Source organism: Dermacentor albipictus, chromosome 1 (genome assembly GCF_038994185.2).
Source record: "Dermacentor albipictus isolate Rhodes 1998 colony chromosome 1, USDA_Dalb.pri_finalv2, whole genome shotgun sequence".
NCBI lineage: Eukaryota > Metazoa > Arthropoda > Arachnida > Ixodida > Ixodidae > Dermacentor > Dermacentor albipictus.
Window position 1 is genome coordinate 207,681,504 of NC_091821.1, and position 21,402 is coordinate 207,702,905.

The window sequence follows — 21,402 nt, forward strand, 5'->3', positions numbered from 1 at the left end:
GCGAATTGCACTTTGAACCGCGTTATATAATCAGGGACTTCGTTCACGTCGTTAACGGCAAAGAGGTACGCATTCCGCGTACGAAGCCAACATTGGCAGAAGACGCTGTTCCGACGATTCTTCCGAATCTCCCTGCGTACCTCACCAAAAAAACTCCGAAACCTAGGAGCAAGCGAAAGCGGCAAGAATCTGAACCGTCGAGCAGCAGCAAGAAAGCTTGGAGCACGCCTTACGAGCCGTTGTCCGTAAATAACTCGCATGACCAGTCGTCGCCCGAGAATGTTGACCTACTCAGCGCTAACGAAGTGACACTAGCAGCAGCTAGCTCATCTGCGGTACAAAACAGTTTAAAGTTTTTATTAGAACTGAAAACTCCGTCAAAATACTGGACAAAACACAGCTTCCCAAACCTAGATGGAGTACTCTATTGCACTTCGGTATTGTATGAGGAAGCGACCGTCGTATCCGAAAAAGTAGTTATGTTTGTCTGTGACAGGCTACCTGACGTCTACGCAAAAATGTATGTCAGAGGGCGACTAATCGAAGAAAGTTGCTTGAGCTCTTTGGAAGAAGCAGGAAACTTGCTAGAAAAAGCAGAAGCCACCGAACTTTGTGTTGGAGCCCTGGATGCTGATGATTACTGTCCGGCCTTCTTGACGGCAGGTATTAAGAGTCAGCTGACACTAAAGCAGGGAACATACTTCAACAGCAAATGTCTCGGCACAGTTCCAAACAAAGGTAAGAATTATAAATATGGCATCACATTTACAATGTGAATATCATAATGTATTGTTTGTAAACCATACTTTAACCGGGTTTTCTTTTCAGGAGGGCAGTGCATCCCGTGCAAGTACTTGTGCAAAGTGCTTTTGAATAGACAATCAAGAGTGAAACGAGCACCTTCCAAGCCAATGCGAACCATGGTTCAGCGGCTGAAATGTGCAGCACAGAGAAACAGGCGCCTTGGCGCACGAATTGCTACAATGAAAAGAGACATTGACAAGATGCAAGTGCTAAATGCTTCCCTAGATGAAGAAACTGTTAATGAGCGGATTTCTGAACTCCCTCAGAAGCAACAAGAGTGTGTTAGACAATGTTTTGCAGCAGCAAAAGTAAAGAACAAAGGCATTCGTTACAGCAAAGCGTGGATTTTGGAATGCATAATCATGAAGATGAAGAGCTCCCGCCTGTACAACCACATTCGGGATAACAAAATACTTGTACTTCCAAGCAAGTCCACTCTGAAGCGTTACATGGCTGTTTACCGGTCTGCCTTTGGGTTTAGCAAAAAGGTTTTACAACAGCTTAAAGAAAAGACTCGAGATATGGACACCTTCAGGAAGCATGGTGGCCTGCTTGTTGACGAGCTAAAGCTTTCGGAACACATGTGTGTTAAAACATCAGGTCACATTGAAGGTTTTGTGGATTTAGGAGACTATACTTCATCCACAGACCAGGGCGTGAAGTCAGACCACGGGATGGTTATCCTGTTTGTGCCATTTGTTGGCAAGTGGAGTCAAGTAATTGGCACATTTGCCACCAGTGGAAATATGAAGGGGGACTTGCTAGCCCAGGTAATTGTAGAAGCCACAATCTTAACTGAGAACAGCGGGCTTTTTGTGGATTTTGTAACTTGTGACGGCGCCACTTGGAATCGACGCATGTGGAGAATACTAGGTGTCCGAGGAGGAGCAAGCAATGTGAAATGCGGAGTGAAGCATCCCATTGACGACAGTCGCAACCTATACTTCATATCCGATTTTCCTCACCTGATTAAATGCTTGAGGAACAGCCTGCTGAAGTGCCCCTTCAATACACCAGATGGACATGTAAGTGTGCCTTGTTTGCTTAGTTATGTTGACCTTTCGAGAAATTTAATCACTGAGCTCAGGGGTTGTCTAATTTTAAGATAAAGAAGTGATATAAATTTATTGTTTCCTATTCTGCTTTTTATTCTTCCAGGTTTCTATGCAGCCGATCAGACAGGCTTTCAATATTGACTCCAGTAGCGTGACACTTAAGGCCATGCCAGGCATTACTAAATGTCATCTGCAGCCAAATGCCTTCGAGAAAATGAGAGTTGGCTTCGCATTTCAGCTCTTTGGGGAAAAAGTGCTGCAAGGTCTCCAACTCTACAAGACTGAAATAGAGGCAAGAATTGGAAGCATCAAAGCTACACAAGAATTTTTCAGGTACTTGTATTGAGCAGAGTCTAGCTTACTATGTTGAATCAACTTTTTTTTTCTGATGGCAGCAAAATGTGCATGTAGCTTTGCGGTTTACATAGTCACCTGATGGCCGCTCATAGCTCTTTGGTATTTTATGTACATCAATTTTAGGTAGGCCCTGCCAAAGAAATTGACAAGTCTCATGTTTTTCCTTGCAGGAGGATCAACTCCCTGATCACTGTAATGACCTCGAGGTACCCAGCCAAAGCCCTGCGGTCAGACTCATCTTCCAGTGCAACTATTGTAGACTTTTTGATATATTTGACAGCTTGGGAACAGCACGCAGGTGGAGCCGGGGGATTTGTCAGCGAGTCAACAGCCGTCGGTTTGCGGGTCACCCTGTCAAGCACACTTGAACTTCTGTCATACCTTAATAAGTTAGGCTACAAGTACCTAATGACATCTCGACTTAGTCAAGACCCCCTAGAAAACTTGTTCAGCATTGTTCGCCAATCCTCTGGCTGTAACGACAACCCTACGCCCACTCAATTCCTAATTACCATGAATTGTATGTCCTTCTACAGTTTGGTAAAAACTGTAAGGTATGGAAATTCCGATCCATGTGCTTTGAGTGCTCTGCTAGAAATTGAAGGAAGTGGCAGCACTCTTCCTCGTAAGCCTACTGTTTGGGATCGGGTTGACAGCCTCATTGATGCAGGAAATTTGCCTGCAGCAGAGGCAGCTTTGTCATCACCTGGCGATCATGACCAGCATGTAGAGAGAAGCGATTCACGCCTAATTTACTATGTAGCTGGTTATGCTGCACGGAAGTGCATAATGAAAATGAACTGTAAGCCATGTATGCAGTCTTTGACTTTGTCATCCGTTGCAGAAAGCTCTGACGTTGCTATGTATACACGGCAGAAGGATAATGGAGGTCTTCTTTATCCCTCCAGTGCACTTTTTCAGTTTGTGGAAATGCTTGAAAACCTGTTCACAGAATGTTTTAGTAAGCAAGAACTGCATGCCGACAGTATAATGGATATACTCACCCTCGTGAGGGCAAGGTCCATGAGCAACATTGGTTGCAATGAGCACGCAGCTGAAGTTACGAGAAAAGTTATCAGCTTCTATTTAACTACACGGCTCCATTTTTTCGTGAAAGGCATCAACTCAGAGCAACGAAGCAGAAGGGAAGCAGCAAAGCATAGGAAAATAAGTAAAACTGTATGAGAAAGCTGTGCAGTACATGTTTAAAACATTTTCTTCATTTAAAAAAATTCAATTAATGTCATGTTTGTTTTGAATGAAGAGGCGCCTGGCAGATCTAAAAAAAATAAAAACAAATTATATGTCAACGTGAATGAAGCCCATATGTCGCGGTGGTGCACCATATGAAAAAGGGCATGAAAGAACCAACACCGTACTGAACTCTGGAGGAGTGTGGTTCACTATGACTTTAATGGGAGCTTTTTTTTTTTTTTTCATGTCGACTTACTCCATATTAGGCATGCTCTTAAATTGTTTTGTGTCTGGTGTGTGCGCTGTGAGAAAAAAAGAATGGTTTGTTTTATTTTGTAAACATTGCTATTGTTGTAAAAAAATATTTCCTGCATGCACTAACAGTGAGATTTATAATATTTTTGGAATCTGCAGTTCTTTGAGTATTCTTCGATGGGGCTAATTTTGCTTATTTTTCACTCCTGCAACAATATTGTACATCGTTTTCAATGCTGTTCCTAATAAAATGTACGAACTTGAAAGTGCATTCGAAAATAAACGCAATTTTATGCGCTCAGAGAACGATTTCGCCTGGTCGCTAAAATCATTGCTGGAATTATTGTGTACAATTAGAAATAAGCTTGTTTGATATTTTAAGGAAAATAATTTTTCATAAATATATGCGCCATATATTTCTTTCCGGCGATGTGTACCCACAGGTCGCATTTATGACGCAAGAAAACTCCGCAACTTGACCAAGTGCGGTCAGCTTGGGCAATGGTCCACTGCTAATGAGAGCGGCGCACGCTCGACGCTGGCCTTGATGGACCACAGTGGACGATTACACGGTGATTACTGGTACTAGACGTAGATAAAACGAATCATCGCGCTCACATTATCGTCACAGTAACTGCTACAAACTGCCGCAAGCTGCCCACTTTGGTGGCGAACCAGCAGCCAAATTTATGTACTCGCGAGGTCATCGATAATGCCTCCCGAGCGGTCGCAGTCACAATGGTAAAGTTATTTATTTATAGCACAAAATGCGAATTGACGCCTTTCCGGTAATACCGATAGCAACAACTTATTTAGATTTACGCTATGCGATGAAATAACCCGCAGAACCCGCATAGCGTAGGCGCAGGACTGCAAAACGTTTCAGGTGATAATGTTTGTAGCGCCATCTCTCGGAGGCGACATCAAGGACCTCAAGCGGAGCCGTCATCTGAGCCCACTACCCCTATTCTAGCTCACTATACCAGTAGTTTCATGTCCGCCGTTCCGCCTACACGTGCGTGCAGCAGACATATTTTTTAAACACCGTGTCCTCTTGGAGTGACGAGGAGGTTTTTTCATTTTGTATACCTCGTTGAGCAGTTCCCGGCTTTGTGGGGCTCGAGCCGGAATGATAACAATGATAACACTCTGGCCGAGAGTGTAGCTGGTTGGTCTGCTCTGCTGTCTGCTATGCGGTCCGCCGTGTGGATGTGCTCTGCGCCGGACCGGACCGTGCCGGGCCGTGACGTCGCATCACGTGACCGAGCGGCCCGCGGACTTGGTCCGTCGTGTGGATCGGCCTTAAAGCAGTGCAACGTGGACACAGCCATTATTGGAGTAACTCACTTATGAACGCCTCCTGTCACAAACGCAACAACCAAATCCTAGCTGTACCCGGCTAGCTGTACCCGGCCGAGGTGCCGCCACCGTCGGTGCCCGGGAGGAGCCGAGAGAAGGAGCGCCTGCATAGGAGGAGGAAAGAGGAGATGCCTGACTTTTAGATCATTTAGGGGTTTTATCTGTGTTTAATGTCTGTGTTGGCTCGGTACTGCCGTCTGTCGGGCACCGTTTTACTCACCGACGGCAGAAAAGGGTGACAATACAAAGTGACAAAGGGCGGCGGCGTATGCAACGTCACCAGTCTTGTGGCGGGAGATATGAATTTCGAAAACGGTATTGGACCCTTCAGATTCAATTTTCTCGTAAAGTAGGTCTTTTCTTGGCACGAAACAAGCACTGTGAGGTTTCTGGAATGGTGTTTAAACAATCCACGTCGACTTAGTATTTGCCTTTAGTGTCCCTTTAAAAGCACTAAAAACTTTTCTCGAAGACAGCGGCATTGTTGGCCGTTATTAATGCTTTTAATGTTCCATTCATTTCAATGTCGCTGTATATATGTATGTGTTTGTGGATTATGTTACGTTGACTGTTCTCTTGTGATTATATGTGATAATGCATTTACGCGACGTAGGTACCACCCGTTGACTAGAGACTGTATTATTAGGCGATGGTATCATTTGTATTTTTTGAGACTTTCTTCTACTGAACTGTGAAGTCATTTAACTTGTATATTGTATGCACCATGTATTTCTTACGTCAAAGTGTTACTGTGAAAACGTTGCTTGTCAAGTTCTGGTGCTTGTATGAAAAGGTTATTTGATATGTAATCTTGAACCTTGTATGTTGTAGGCTACACCCATCCGAGAGCTAAGGAGTCGCGGGTGCCTTAAATTGTGCGCCAACATCTCAATAATAATAAAAAAGCTTCGCTTTAAAGAAAAAGTTACAGTGACGTTTCACATCTTGAACGCGGGTGACGCGCAAGCGGCCCTCGGTGCGCCTTGACGCCTACACTGTCCGCAACGCAGATCGCATCCGAGACAGGGCTCGCGCGGCCGCGCCAAACGCAGCAGCCGCCGGAGTAGGACGTCTCGTTATAAACATTTGCTTACTACTTAAATTACCTAACATGGTGTCAGCGCACACAGGCAAACATGAATGCTTCACAATCGATAACCGCGGACACTCGCTGTGAAAACACTGGCGTGAGGAATTATGGCAGCAGCAGCGAGCGAAGTGACCGTGTTCGCTTCAACGCAAACTGAGCGGTGAGAACACAGCGCACGCAATGCTACGGGCCTTCGGCCCGCCTACACTGTGTATCGTAGTGCCTAGGAAGACGAACATGCTGGGCCGGGGCAGTGGGGGAAAGAACCCCGATTTATTGAACATGTGTACATATATAGGTTTTAGAAAGGGGTGTGCCTATTTATCAATAACAGAAGTTGTTTGCACAGCATGCACATGGTGCATGCGTAGTGACATACAATGCGCTTGCGCGGAACACATGTGGCGCTCGGCGCCCAAGATACGATACATCTTCCTTTGTACGAAAAACAAAACAAGAAATGGGAAAATAACATTAATGAAAATTGTCAGGCACTTTAGTTCAAGGCACTTGCGCGAAGTTCTCGTCGTAGGCCAGTCGTTGAGGCGGTCGACGTTGTCTGAGCGACCTCCTTGGGGCTGGTGTGGATGAGACACTAATTTAGACGGGGCTGTACATTCTGTGTAGCTAGGTGCCGACCCATTTCTTTGGCCCGAGTTTCCCTCGAAGTCATCGTCGTCGTCTTCCTGTACGCTGCGTCGGAAAGGCTCCCGGGTCAGTAGCAGGTGCTGCCGGTTGCGCCTCAACACCGTGCCGTTTTCAGTGACGACTGTATACGACCTCGGGTAACCAGCCGGCTTGAGAACCTTTGCTTTCGTGTCCCATGCACCTTTCTTGATCCGGACCGTATCTCCAGGGCTCAGGCGTGCCGCTGATCCCCTAGAGTGGTCTGTCTGAAGGCGCCGGATCACCTCGTGACTGGGGTTGCCTTGAACGTCGGGGATTGTTGTGCGGAGCCTTCGCCCCATCAGCAGCTCAGCGGGCGATGCGCCGCACTCGAGTGGAGTTGTCCTGAAAGCGAGCAGTCCCAACCAGAAATTTTGTTTCGCTTCCATCGTTTTCTTGAGGATACGCTTAGTTATCTGAACGCCCTTTTCTGCCAACCCATTAGAACGTGGGTATCCCGGGCTAGACGTGACATGTCTAAAATCGTACAATTGTGAGAATAACGCGAATTCGCGACATGAAAATTGAGGGCCATTGTCAGAACAAACTTCTATGGGAATGCCGTGTCTTGCGAAGATCGAACTTGTTGCGTCAACCACTGTTTTGGCCGTGGTGTCTTTGAGTAGTTCCACTTCGGGAAAGTTGGACAGGGCGTCGTAAACGCACAGGTACGACCTCCCACCGTATTCAAAAATGTCAATGCCGACACGGTACCACGGTTGGTCCGGCACCGGGCGCATCAGTAGAGGCTCTCGAGGTTGGCTATATGCATACTTTTTGCAGATAGAACATGTCTGCACGAAAGATTCTATGTCCGAGTTCATTCCTGGCCAAAAAACTAACTGTCTTGCCCTGGCTTTGCACTTGTTGATTCCCAAGTGCCCTTGATGAATTCTTTCCAGTGTCTCTCTTTTCATGCTAGCCGGAATAACTACTTTGCAGTCTTTCAGCAACACTCCTTTCACGTGTGATAACTCGCCTGCGAATCGTTTCCACAGCCCGTCCAGGCATTTTCCAGCTTCTAAATCTCGCAGCACGTTTCTTAGCTGTTCGTCACGCGCCGTTTCCGCGGCCAGCCGCCTCCATGTGTTCTCGCTAACAAGTGAGGAAACCGTACTCACGGCGTGCACCTCTACATCGTTGCTGTCGAGGTCGCAGGCCGTTGTCTTGGTTGTGGCACGGGACAGCATGTCGGCCAGGAGGAGCTGCTTACCTGGAACAAATTTTAATTGAACGTCATAACGCAGCAATCTCAGAAAAAATCTTTGCAACCTCGGCGGCATATCACCAATCGCCTTCTGCGAGATAGCGATCAAAGGGCGGTGGTCTGTTTCAGCAGTAAATTGTCTACCATAGACGAAATGATTAAATCTTTCGCAGCCAAAGACCACGGCCATAGCTTCTTTCTCAATTTGAGAATAACGCTGTTGCGTTTCGGTAAGCGCTCGCGATGCATATGCCACGGGCTTCCATGTGTCGTTGTGACACTGTAACAAAGCGGCTCCGATTCCGTCTCGGGATGCATCGCATGACACTTGTTTCTTTGGCCGGATCGAATACCGACAACATGGGCTGTGTGCTGAGGTAGTCACATAGTTCTCGCCATTCCTTTTCGTGGTTATTGGTCCATTCAAAGACAACGTCTTGTCTGATCAAGCTCCTCAGAAGCGCTGTTCTTTGAGCTAAACATGGAAGAAACTTGCCGAAATAATTGACGACACCTAGCATCCTTTGCACCGCGAGCTTGTCTTCTGGGGCCGGCATGTGCAGCATGCAATTAATCAGCGCCGGGCTTGGCCTGATGCCTGCTTTGTCGATGACATCTCCAAGAAACTCGATTTCATGGACGCCGATACTGCACTTATCAGGATTGAAGGTTAAGCCAGCGCGTGTTGCTGCTAGCAGCACAGATTTCAGACGTTCATTGTGCTCTTCTACGGACGAGCCCCATACCAGAATGTCGTCCACGTATATTTTCACGCCGGGAAGGCCTTCGAAAATTTCATTCAGCGTTTTTTGGAACACCTCAGGGGCGGACGATATGCCGAAGGGTAATCGTAAAAAGCGATAACGCCCAAATGGGGTTGAGAACGTGCAAATGCGCGATGTCGAGTCATCCAAGGGGATTTGGTGGAATCCAGAGTTAGTGTCTAAGCGGGAAAATACAGTTGCACCAGCTAACTCAGCTTCTATATCTTCTCGTCGCGGCATCATGTAGTGCTCCCTCTTTATGCACTCATTGATTTTACGAGGGTCAATGCAGAGACGAATTTTCCCATTCTTTTTTCTAGCAATCACCAAGGGACTCACCCAGTCAGTAGGTTCGGTGACTTTTGTGATGATTCCGGCGTGCTCCATCCTCTCAAGTTCACCCCGTAATGGTTCTGTCAGGGCCAACGGTACGCGTCCGAACTGGTTGAATGACTGGCTCGGCGTTGTCTAGAAGAACCATGTGATACACTTTGTTCACGCAGCCTGGCCCAGTGAAAATGTGACGAAATTCTTTCACGATTTCTTCACAGTCGTCCTGTGATACGCTGTGGACGCGCGAGAGCAGTCCAAGTCGCTCGGTTGCTTGTAGACCTAGGATTGCGCGACCTTTGCGCACAACAAAAAATTCGAGAGGAACAGTTCGGTCACCCAGCGTTACTTCCGTTTGGATGACTCCAAGATGTTTGATCGTGTCTCCAACGTACGAATGTAGCACCACGCTACTTTGCTTCATTTCAGGGCTTGGGCGCATCCTTTTGTATATTCCAACGGGCATCAAATTGACCTGAGACCCTGTATCGACTTTTAGTTCGACCGAAAGGTTATTGACGTTCATTCGAACCATCCAGTCGCGTTCGCTTATGACGGCTCTTGTAGACACCTCTAAGACGCTGAAGTCATCTTCGTGATCTTGAATTTCACCGACCAGCTCGGTGGCTCTGCAGCAAATCGCAAAGTGGTTTCTCCTTTGGCATTTTCTGCACGTTCGTCCTTACGCGGGACAGTCTCTAGGCTGATGCGTGCGTCCGCACTTGAAGCATTTGTACATCTTGGCTTGCGCCATTTTTGGATACGAGCATGCATTGCGAATGGTGTCTACTTGCTTTTGACCTCGTTCCCAAGTTTCTTGGCGGAGAGCCGATGTTTCGGCTGCCTTGCAGACGTGCTCAGCCTTCTGCAATGTCAACTCACAGTCCCTGAGAAGCTTTTCTCTCACCTTGTCGTCGTAGGTTCCGTACACAATCTGGTCTCGGACCATAGAATCCTGAAGCGCGCCGAAATTGCACGCCCGTGCTTGTTGCTTCAGGTCCCGCAGGAAGTGTTCAAATGGCTCACCTTGGCTTTGAACTCTCTTCCGAAATATGTAGCGTTCATGTACTTCGTTGGTCAGCAGCTTGAAGTAATCGTCAAATTTCTTGATGACCGTCGCGTAGTCGGCCTTGTCTTCGCCTTCTGCGAAGCTCAGCGTATTAAATATCTCGATGGCGTCCTCACCTGCGACACTGAGAAACAGCGCTGTCTTCGACGACACTGATCGCTTCTTGTCATCCGGCTCTGATGCCGCAAGGAAGAGTTCAAATCTCTGCTTGAACGTTTGCCAATTCTTGCTCGCTTCTCCCGTCATGTTTAACGGACCAGGCGCTCTCAATCAATCCATTGCGTAGTCCCTACGGTGCTGCCCGTTGAAGATCAAAGCCGTGCTTGACTACGCATCCCACTTCTGACACCATGTATCGTAGTGCCTAGGAAGACGAACATGCTGGGCCGGGGCAGTGGGGGAAAGAACCCCGATTTATTGAACATGTGTACATATATAGGTTTTAGAAAGGGGTGTGCCTATTTATCAATAACAGATAAGTTGTTTGCACAGCATGCACATGGCGCATGCGTAGTGACATACAATGCGCTTGCGCGGAACACGTGTGGCGCTCGGCGCCCAAGATACGATACACACTGTACCTCCAAAGCAGATCGCTTTCTAGGTAAAGCACGCGCGAGCGAGCGCGGCTACACTCTTAAAACGGTTGCACCCTATGGGGTGTATATTTGTCCCACAACAATAATCGTCATCTGGCTTGCTTGCGTTTCCTTTCCTGAAAACTCGGCGCTCGCTACTTTGTTGTCGAGAATGATGCGTCACGCTGATAACGCGCATGCCGTTCGTGACTGGGAAGTACCGGGCTCGCAGCGTTTAAAGGAAGGAAACGCGGGCAAGACAGATGACGATTATCGTTGTGGGACAAGATAAACCCCAAAGGGTGTAAATTTTTCTAAGAGTGTAGAGTGCCTCGATGCCAGCGCGGCCGTACGGCGGCGCTGGCATCGAGGCATCCTAGAGCTTTAGAGCTTCGACATCTATACACGCAACTGTATAGACAGATTATTTTTTCACCGTGTACACATGCTCGTGTCGCTAGCGGCCATTCTCACCCCGACGTGGCGGCGAGCAGGAAACACACATGTTCCGCCGGCATCCGCTTCTTTTTCTCAGTTATATATATATATATATATATATATATATATATATATATATATATATATATATATATATATATATATATATATATATATATATATATATATATATATATATATATATATATATATATATATATATATATATATATATATATATTAAAGCGTTCTTCTCTCTCTGGACGGACAAGTTCCATCCACCCCGCACCATCCGAAGTGTGTTGTTCCGGCGACGACCCATCCCTCCTTGAGGGTGGTCTTCGCCTCTTGCCGCAAGCCATCGGGGACCAAAGCAGCGCCACCTTGCCTTGTTAATCTTGCAACCTTTGGGAAACGTCTTAATAGGCCTTAAAGACGGCGGTTCCCCGTCTCCCTCGTGAGAAGGGCCAGCGCTCCTGGCAGGGCCGCCGCTGCATTCCTGGCCGGGGATTCTGGGAAAAACCCCGGGGCGGCAGCTCGGCCGCCTGCGGCGGCAGACCTCGTTAGGCGGCGCCCGCAGGGGCGAATTTACGAAGCCCCGCCTCTTGGCCGCGCGCAGAGGTGGGCTCCGCCGTGAGAGAGCTCGAACGCGCGGCGCAGTTTGCGAGCAAACGCCGCTTAGATATATCCTCAATTCTTGCTTACTAACAATGCGGTGTTAGAAAGGGGGACTGCAGAAAAAGTTTCCGTTCTAAATGAAACGATGCCCGGGGCTGCACCCTCCATGCCCTCTTAGGTGCGGGTGAGCAATTACACAGTGATAAAATAATTCACGCACAAGAAGAATGTATAACACGTAATATACAAGCACTAATATTTACAAATAATAACAGAACGTTAAAGCAACATGGTGTGATTATTCAGTGCAATACCTGGTATTTGTTAAGGATGCCCGTTTCTTCTTAAAAATGTCCAAGTGCGTTCAATGCTTTTCGCTGTGCTATTTCCGATGGCCATGGGCCCAGCAATTTTGCGAGTGAGAAAGGCCGGTGAGGATCAATGGAGGGTAGCTCTTATTCTAGCTGCCGTCTTTGCATCTCGTATATGGAGCATTCGAGGAGTAGATGGCGAGCATCCTCATCGTCGTGGCCACAGGAGCAAGCCGGGGAAGGAGCCCGTTTGATGCGATATAGGAAATGTTTGGTGTATGCTGTCCCAAGGCGCAGTCGATGAATTAGTGTATCGGTACTTTTAGAAAGTTGTACAGCCAGCTGGTATTTGAGTTGAGGGTCCACTTCATAAAGGATTGATTCCTTAGTGTTTTCGTTAAACCATGTAAACGTACACAAGACTTTCTTTAGTACTCTCAACATACGTTTTGTGTCCATTGGTCCTTCTATATTTTTCCGCCGTCGGCGCCAGCCACACTGTGATGAGCCTGTACTGATTATCGCTGCAAACTTAAAGTCATGATTTGTAGAGGCATATTGCATATTAAAGCCCCCAAATCCTATGCTGACATCACCAACTTCTACAAGGAGACGAGACGCGTGTACCCGCCTCCCCACCCCGACCTCGAACGAGCGCAAGCCACCATGCTTCGCAGACTGCAGACCGATTCCATTCTCAGTCATTCTAGGCTTTATTTAATCACTGGCGGGGATTACGACCCCGTCTGTACTAAGTGCGACCATGGAGTGCTCGCCACTCGGGCACACATTCTCTGGGGATGCGAGGGTAACCCTCCCCCGCATTCATTACTGCCAGCTCCCTCTGAGGAAGGTTGGAACCAGCTGCTGACAAGAGCAGACAAGAAAACGCGACTCGTACTCGTCTCGTGGGTCCAAGACGTCGCCCCCAACTGGGAGCCACGCTAGGCCTACCTGCCCTAACTTCCTACCCTGCAGTGGCAAATAAAGTTGTTTTGCGCGCTCTCTCTCTCTACGCTAACGCTGGTAACAGAGTAATATGTAGTTAGCCGCATTCGGGGCGAATGGAGACAAAGAGCGCGTGGTCAATTGACCAGATAACTGCACAATACGCGGCAGATGCGTTTGCTAAATTCCTGGATGAAAGGAACGGAGCACTGTGATGGATTCGGAATGCAAAAAAAAAAGGGGGACTATTCTTGCGCGTACTATGTGCGTCAAAGAACACCAACAGTAGCCGGAGCCCTCCACTACAGCTCTTCATGTATACATAGCCCGGTACTCTTAGCCAAACACACACACACGCTCACACATACATGCACATACACGCGCATACGCGTGCACATACACATACGCACACACGCACGCATACGTACATACAGACGCATACAAGATATTTAAATATACGTGTAAGTCTTATACGTATATTTAAATATCTTGTAGCGAGGTTTTGAGTATACGTGCAGTGACTCTCTTTCAAGTGATTTTTTTTTTTTTACTCTTTAGCAAGCTGTATCTTCGCATTTGTGTATTCCATTGTATCCTCGCATTTCTAATGTACGAGGGACAGTCAAATGAAAGTCAGCCAACCCACCCCGCGCAATAATGGTTCTCTTCATTATCCGCGAGGCGTGCGCGTAGCACACAGATATCTCTCATTTACAAAAGTGACACGTAGGTGTGAGGATAAAGGTGTGAGGATAAGCGCCGCAGCGCTGGCGGCGAGTGACTATGCATTGTTTCGTTTTCTCGTCTGCTAGCCAGAAAGCGTCCAAAATTCTGCCAGGCGAAAATCCAGTCGGCCAGAGAAAACCGAACGCGCATCGAAGTGCGCCGCGCGGTGGTCAATGCAGCTCGAGAAAAATACATGCGCTCTGGCTGGATCGGCAGCCCGCGGGTATACCGAGAACAAAAAAAGAAGAAAAAGAGGCTCAATGTGTCCTCGCGAATAAAAGTCGAAATAGGAAAAAAAAACGAAAACTTAGTTACCTGTGCTGGATTTAGTGTCTTGACATAGATGCTTTGGCGCAGGTGAAAAAAAAATGTTGATATTCTTTTCTGTGACATGACGGCACAAATGAACCACCACAACGCTTCGCCTCATCGGGCCTCGCTGGGTGCTTTGTCAACTTGCCTGATAGTGTGTTGATTTGGCTTGTCTCGTTGCATGGTCCTATGCACGACCTTAGAAAAATCAATGCACCTTTGGCGTCAAGTGTTTATAACAGCCTTAAACCCACAAAGTTCCGGAATTGAAAATCGAAAGCAGGACTTTGGAAATGTCCATGCACCTTTCGCATGAAAATGTTGTGAGAACTCTCTGACTCACGCTTGTCATCTATATACACGCTCTCAACCACCCCCCGAGGCGTCGACAGCAGCCCACAGCAGGAGCAGCAATGGGAAAGTCCAAGGAAGAGGCAAAAAAAGCTTTAAAAAACCGAAATAAACAGATCGGGAAGCGACCCACGTGTTGCGAAAGATGCAGAACAGATGCGTTCAAGGAAGTAAATAACCACTTCTAAATGAGCCGAATTGGCAATCGGGATGCCTGCACAAAAAACAAACAGAAAGAAACACATCTGATTTCAGTGTGCCATTATTATATGCATGAATTTGTAAGCGCCTTTGAACATCAGCTGCGACCTAGAGGACGTGTTTGAATAGGTCTCATTCTGCAGCTACGCAGTACTGAGTCCGCTTTATCACATCTTCAGTGCCTTTCTTGCGGACCGACGCTCGAATTCTACGGCATCCATCCGTGATCCTTGTCTGGATCTAATCTGACGTCCGTCTCGATTATGTAAGCACGATATTTCACATAAGCCCAAAGGAAGAAATCGAGTGGAGAGCGGTCAGGTGACCTAGCCGGCCAATTTACAGGACGCGTGCTTTCCAATCTATTGAGCACAAAAAGACGCATCCAGGCAGTTTCGTGCTCGGATACTGCTGTGTGCGGGTGCCCCATCTTGCTGATGCCTCAGAAGTGCAAGACGTGACAGCGGGACTTCGCTGAGAAGCTCATCAATCACTTAGGATTTAGTCCACGTAACGCTGTCCAGTCAAGTGTGCGATCGAAGAAGACGGGACACCGGCGTAAATACTGCACCCAACATTGAACAACCACTGGTACTGGTATCCACTGTGTTTTATCCAGTGTGCATTGTAGTCACTCCAATAGTGTGCATCATGCGAATTTACCTGGGCGTTTCTGTGAAAAATTGGCTTCACCTGTGCGCATGATGTTGCCCAAAAAGTAAAGAAACACATACAGTCGTGAGAAGAATACCTTGTGGAGTTTCGGTACTTGCAAATAAGCGTTTTAGTGCTGGCAAAAAGGAACTGCCTATCTTCTGTTGACAAGTCGGCACCGTAGCGTACATACAAACTCGCGTGTGCCTCGATCCCTCCGAGACTGAGGCGGAAAAGCGCGGATACAAACTTGGAGCTGGAAAGCCTGATAGGACTTTACACAGTTGTCTCTGCCAGTAAATTATGTAAAGATGATCGGTAAACCAAAAGTTCGTAGTCTCCATGAACGTTTACGCAATATTCACGCCTCAGGATTTTATCCTTTTGCGTGATACTTTTTTTTTATCGCAGCAGATAGCGCGATAGCATGTAGGCCACTGCAGCCCCAGGCTAGAGGCTGATTGGTTGGGCTGACCCCAGCAGTGCATCAACTACAAGCAACTCGTGGTGCGTTTGTCTGTTCGCTTGCTTGCTTGCTTGCTTGCTTGTTCGTTCACCTGTAAGAGTGGCTCACACCCATTATGAGAGATTGGCCAAGAATCGGGTGGTGTGGTCGAAGAATTGGATTGGATTTCCTTCTACGAAGTTTCTTACGCTAGCTGCTTCTTCTTCTGCCGCTTCCTCCTCTAAGTACGCGCTGTGTACAGTCGTAATAATACCATCAGCAATGTGCAGATAAGTGGGTGAGCGCCACCAGTGGAACGGCTGGCGCTGCCATCGGAGTGACGTTGTTTGAGTGATCACGTGGACACAGCTGCCAGGTTGGCCGCGTCGAGAGTAGAGGACAGGAACCAAGAGTGAAGATTTTAATGCGATTACCATTCTTTGCCTACTTCAGGAGTTCCTCATCTATCTATCTATCTATCTATCTATCTATCTATCTATCTATCTATCTATCTATCTATCTATCTATCTATCTATCTATCTATCTATCTATCTATCTATCTATCTATCTATCTATCTATCTTACGCCGACCCAGTGGACCCAAGTTGTCTACCAGTTTGGGTCACTAGGTATGCGCTTGCGGTCGCGATGCCGTCGTGGTCGTTCCATCGATGCCGTTCCAACCTTGTCATCCGACTCTCGTCATTCCGTCGTCGTCACGCTGTCGTTTTACCATCGCCATCAGTTTAGAAACGCCACCTGATTGTCGCCATACTGTATACCTTCATCGTTCCATCGACGTCGTGCTAGCGTATTCAGCTCTGTCGACATTCAATCGTGATTATGCCGAAGTTGCCATAGCATTGTCGTCATTGCGTCGTCATCGAAAAGTCGCTGTGATGCATCCCTTGTCATTTCATTATCGTCATGTCGTCGCGGCCGCCATGTTCGTGATACAGTCGTCCGATATTCATATAGTCATACCATCGTCGTATTGCCGTCGTGGTCGCTCTGTCGCCGCCATTTCAGCTTGGTCCTGCCGTCGTCGTAATGACATCTTCGTCATTAGGTCTTTGTGATGCATAGGTTATCATGCTATCGTCGTCACCCAATTGTTTTCATGCCGTGTTCATGCCATCGTCGTCATTGCGTCGTTGTCATATACCGTCGTCGCCATGCATTCATTCTCGTATACCGTCGTCGCCATGCCATCGTGTTCGCTCCATCATGACTATTCAAATTTCGTCACTGCTGAAACGTCATCCCATTGTCGCCAAGCCGTTGACGTCATACTGCTTTCGTCGTTCTTCCATCGACGTCATTCCTTCTCCGTCATTCTAGCGTAATCATGCTGTCGTTCAATCGTGGTTATTCCACCGTTCTCACGCCGTCGTTGTAATTGGGTCGTCGTCATGACGTCCTGGCCGCGCCATCGTCATCATTCCAGCTTCGTCATCCCGTTGTCATACACTCGTCGCCGTCCCATTATCCTCATGCCGTCGTTGTTTTACCATAGCCATCATATGAGGATCGACGTCTCATTATCATCATGTTTGCCGTTGTCGTACGACTTTGTTCTTCGAGCGACGTTATTCCTTCTTCGTCATTCCGTCGTTGTCACCGCGTCGTTTTTACATAGTCGTCTTCATGCCATCATGCTCATCAGCGACCTTGGCAAGTGAGTGTCATACCAAAGTGGCCAGATACCAGAGACAGTGTATGTCGCCTATTACCGAAGCAACGGAAGTTGACCACTGCACATTTTAAGACTTCAGCAATACTGTGTGTCGCTATATTGCTTGAATGTTAATCGCATTGCCGTAGACAGTCACCGTGAGATGGGTTCTGCCGTAATTTTTTTCAAGAGAGAAAAGAACAAGGAGAGCTAGGTATATAGAAAATGCTATAGACTACAAAACTTGGCAGACTCAACTGTAGTTAGCGTTTACGTAATGCGAAGCATTCGGGATTTGTATAGAACGGTTGTGTGAATAATGTAACAGTTGTTTATAGTGAACGGTTGTGTAGAGATTATAGGCTGTAGGGTGTTTATATTTATAATAACTGAGACAGAATGTTTGTAATGACAAGATATAAGATTTGAACGCAAACTAAAACCCGTTATCACATACTCGCCCTTGTGACGCATAATTTTAGACCGCATTATCGCCGGGATCGGCCCAAGAAAATGGCGATATATATAATGCTTGCTTGCTTTAGTGTTCACAAGGATGGTTTGGTGGGCTAGTTGGCAAAAATCTGAAAGGGTTACCAGCGCATACGGACGGCGACAGAGAGAAGAACAACAGGACACAGCGCTTTTTGGCGGCGAGAGAGGCTTGCCCGCCAAAAATTTGCTGGACTCGGAGAAGAATGCTTCGCATTAATATACGTTATAAGACCTGATTAGCTAGAGCAGGGTAGGTGACTACTATTTGTCGCCGCCTCGTTTCAAACGGGCCGCGAATACGTGAAAGATGCCCGCGAATACACGTAACGTGCCTCGTGCGGCTAGTCGCGCGACAATTTTGCGTGATTACTAGAACAACTTCTTGCTGGCCGAGTGGGTGCATGGTGTAGGGGTTGGCGGACGGACTTCGGGATGAAAACAAAACTTGGGAGGTTTATTTTACATTATGTACAGGGAGGTGAGACGTCAGTAACAGACGTACAGTCATTACGGGCCGGCAGCAACTCGGACGCTGCGGCCCGCGGCATGAAGTTCGCGAGAGGTGAATCAGGGAATCAGGGACTCTTCCAGAATGCTCAGGTCTCTCTGGAAGGCTTCTTATGAACCCTTCGAGCACTGGAAGTCACGTCATGTTCGACCAATAGGAGAGTCCGCTCCGATGACGCCACTTTCCGCCAATGGCAGGCGCCCGTGCAATGGCGTCATAACCGGCGAAGAGAGTCAGCGCCTGGTCCTCCACTCTTGATCACTTGTTCCCGGTACTGCGCTCTTGCCTCGCAGAGTTGCAATCCACTTCTTTCGAGGAGGAGAAGGAGGGGGGGGGCGCTCATGCTCCATTGCACGAGTGCCCACCTGCTCCCGGTGGTACGGCTCCGCAGCGGTGGCAAATGCCTTCTTCAAAGCCGAAGGGGGACGATTGAGCTCCATTGTCCCAGGGCCCCTTCTAATCCCGGCGGCACACGACCTGGGGGCCGCAAACTTGTTTGCACGTGTCTCCTCTGGAATGCGCTTTCCTGCTTCTGCATTCCTCAATTAGCTGTGCTGCAATCCGATGTGGTCTGGGGAACTCGAAGTAATCGCAGGAAACAGCTCCATATCTAACAATGGCTACAGGGCCGCTTTGATAGTGAGTGAGCTCGTCGTGGCATCTCGCGGAGGCCGCGGAATCTGCGGGGCGCATGGATTTCGATTCCGAAACTTTATGGGTGTAAAGTTCTCGTAAACTTTTGATGCGAAAGGTGCATTGAGATTTCCAAAGTCGTGCTTTAGGTTATCGATTCAGGAACTTTGTGTGTTTAGTGTTGTTATAAACATGTGACGCCAAAGGTGGATTAACATTTCTTCAGTCGTACAACGAGACAAGCCAAATCAACACACTATCAGACAAGTTGACGAAGCACGCAGCGAGGTTCGATAAGACGAAGCTTTGTGGCGGTTCATTTGTGCCGTCATGTCACAGAAAAAGAATATCAACATTTTTTTTTTTTACCTGCGCCAAAGCATCCATGTCAAGACACTAAAGCCACCAAATGTAACTACGTTCTTATTTATTTTTCTACTTTGACTTTTATTCGCGAGGACACATTTAGCCACTTCGATTTGCTTGTTCTCGCTACTCGCGGGCTGCCAGAACCAGCCAGAGCGCATGCGCGTTTTGGCTGGCCTTAGGATTTTGTGATCTGTGATTGCCCAACATGTTTATTTGTCTTGCTCGACGCATTATTGGCGGCGAGGAGTTACGGAGTCGCCATCTGTCGGAAGCGCCTCCCTTGCGTAGTATATGAGGGATCACGCGGCGCACTCCCCATAGGTTTCGCTTACGGCGCTCAATAAGAACACCATGCGGCAGCCCTCTTGGACATCTTGGTAAGTATTCTCAAAACTAGGGAAGTTTTTGACTGTCGATATAGTAATCTTGGGCAAACCGAATGCACAGAATCGTTTACGCACGCTATCTCTTTACCGAATACGTACAGTGAACGCCACTGCGCGCGGTCGTCGCGATGTAGTCTCCCCGAACAGGCTTCTTGCGTGAAAGGTAGGCAAACGCTGAGAGTAAACTATGTGAAATATGTTCTTATACTGGGCTGTCTGTATAACCAAATGGAGCATAACAGAATGAAGCTTCAATGCGGCGATCGCACGGGTTCGCAGCGACCGAATGCGCATCTGCATGCATGTCCGCGCACAAAAATGTTTTGCTTTCGCTGTGAGCGCGTTTTCGCACCGCGCCGTGAGCTTCGGGCCGCAGAATATGAGCATGTGACAGCACACTAGCAACCACTGTTGCGTGGACGCTATCAGAACTGTTCAAAAACAATTTCGTTATATAGACTTCGACGCCTACGGCGACTGCGTTGTGCCATCGTGACGATTCAATATTTTCTTGCCTTCTAAATTCTTGGTCATTTCAATATTATTTCTCAAGTTGCATTGCACTGTATGTTTATCGGTCTTCTCAGCGTGCGATTTCCCTCTGCTTCTTTTTCGTAATCCAGTGCATTAATTCATAACACAAACGTGACCATATATGCCACGCCGTTCTTTAATGCGCTTCTTACCGCTCCTTTTCTATTATAGTGAACTGGCCAGAATCTAGTATCAACAAGTTCATAGACCTAATAAAGCATGATGACATTAGCCGGGCAGCAGGCGAGCGTCTCAGTGCGCGTTTTCTGCTAATCACCGAACATCGCGCAGGTTCTTGGCCAATCACTCACAGCGGGTATGTACCACTGCAACGTAAAGGCCTACCCTATATACAGCGCACGATCTGCATGCTTATCCGCGACGTTGCCATCCTGCCACGCCATTTCCTTTTTAAACACAGTATTTGTTGAAATGGAATTCCCACCAACTGGCATTGGGTGTGGGAGCCTTCACGCAGGCTCCCTACATCTGGTGTTACGCATAGGAGGAAAGCTGCAGTATTTGCGTTGTTTGACCGCGAGATATATGGCTCTCCGTCCCCATTCGCCTTGGGTAAGGCGAACTGCTTATTCATTTCTTGTGATTAAGCGGGGGATGCTTCAAAAAGTCCAGCGTAATGTATTACCTCGAAAAATGACCTTTTCAAGTTTTCAAGTGTAAGCAGTATAGGTTCGTCTTCGATTGCGCTATCACGTTCTTTCTGCATATATTAATATATTTTGCAGCAAGGAATCAACTCGCTTGCGTGGGGCCACGAAACATAGGGCTGACCCTGGTGAACTTGTCAAATCGTTTCAAGGCGACCGGGCTCTTTCTTTTTTGCTTCTTTCTCCTGAATGCCACTGCTTTTGTCTGTTTGTTTCGGCTTTGTGCGGTAGCTCTACTTTCAAAGCTGTGAGCAACGCGATGTTTAAACAACGGCGGAGTTGTCGCTAAACACTTCTTTATCTAATTTCCCTACGGCACGTGCGTTCGTTAATTAACCGCTCCGAGACTTTCATTGTTCTCGTGGCAACGTCTCAACGGCATTACGCAACACCAGCGCGAAA

The 21,402-nt window shown here is 47.5% G+C and overlaps 1 protein-coding gene across 1 annotated transcript in view; it reads left to right on the forward strand.

Moving 5' to 3' along the window:
• Positions 1 to 19,737: 19,737 nt before the first annotated feature.
• Positions 19,738 to 21,402, forward strand: part of p130CAS (Serine_rich_CAS and FAT-like_CAS_C domain-containing protein p130CAS) — a 97,504-nt gene continuing 95,839 nt past the window's right edge. Inside the window, exon 1 of the mRNA XM_065438225.1 lies at positions 19,738 to 19,789. The gene's annotated coding sequence lies outside the window, so the exon portion shown is untranslated. The remainder of the gene's footprint in view (positions 19,790 to 21,402) is intronic.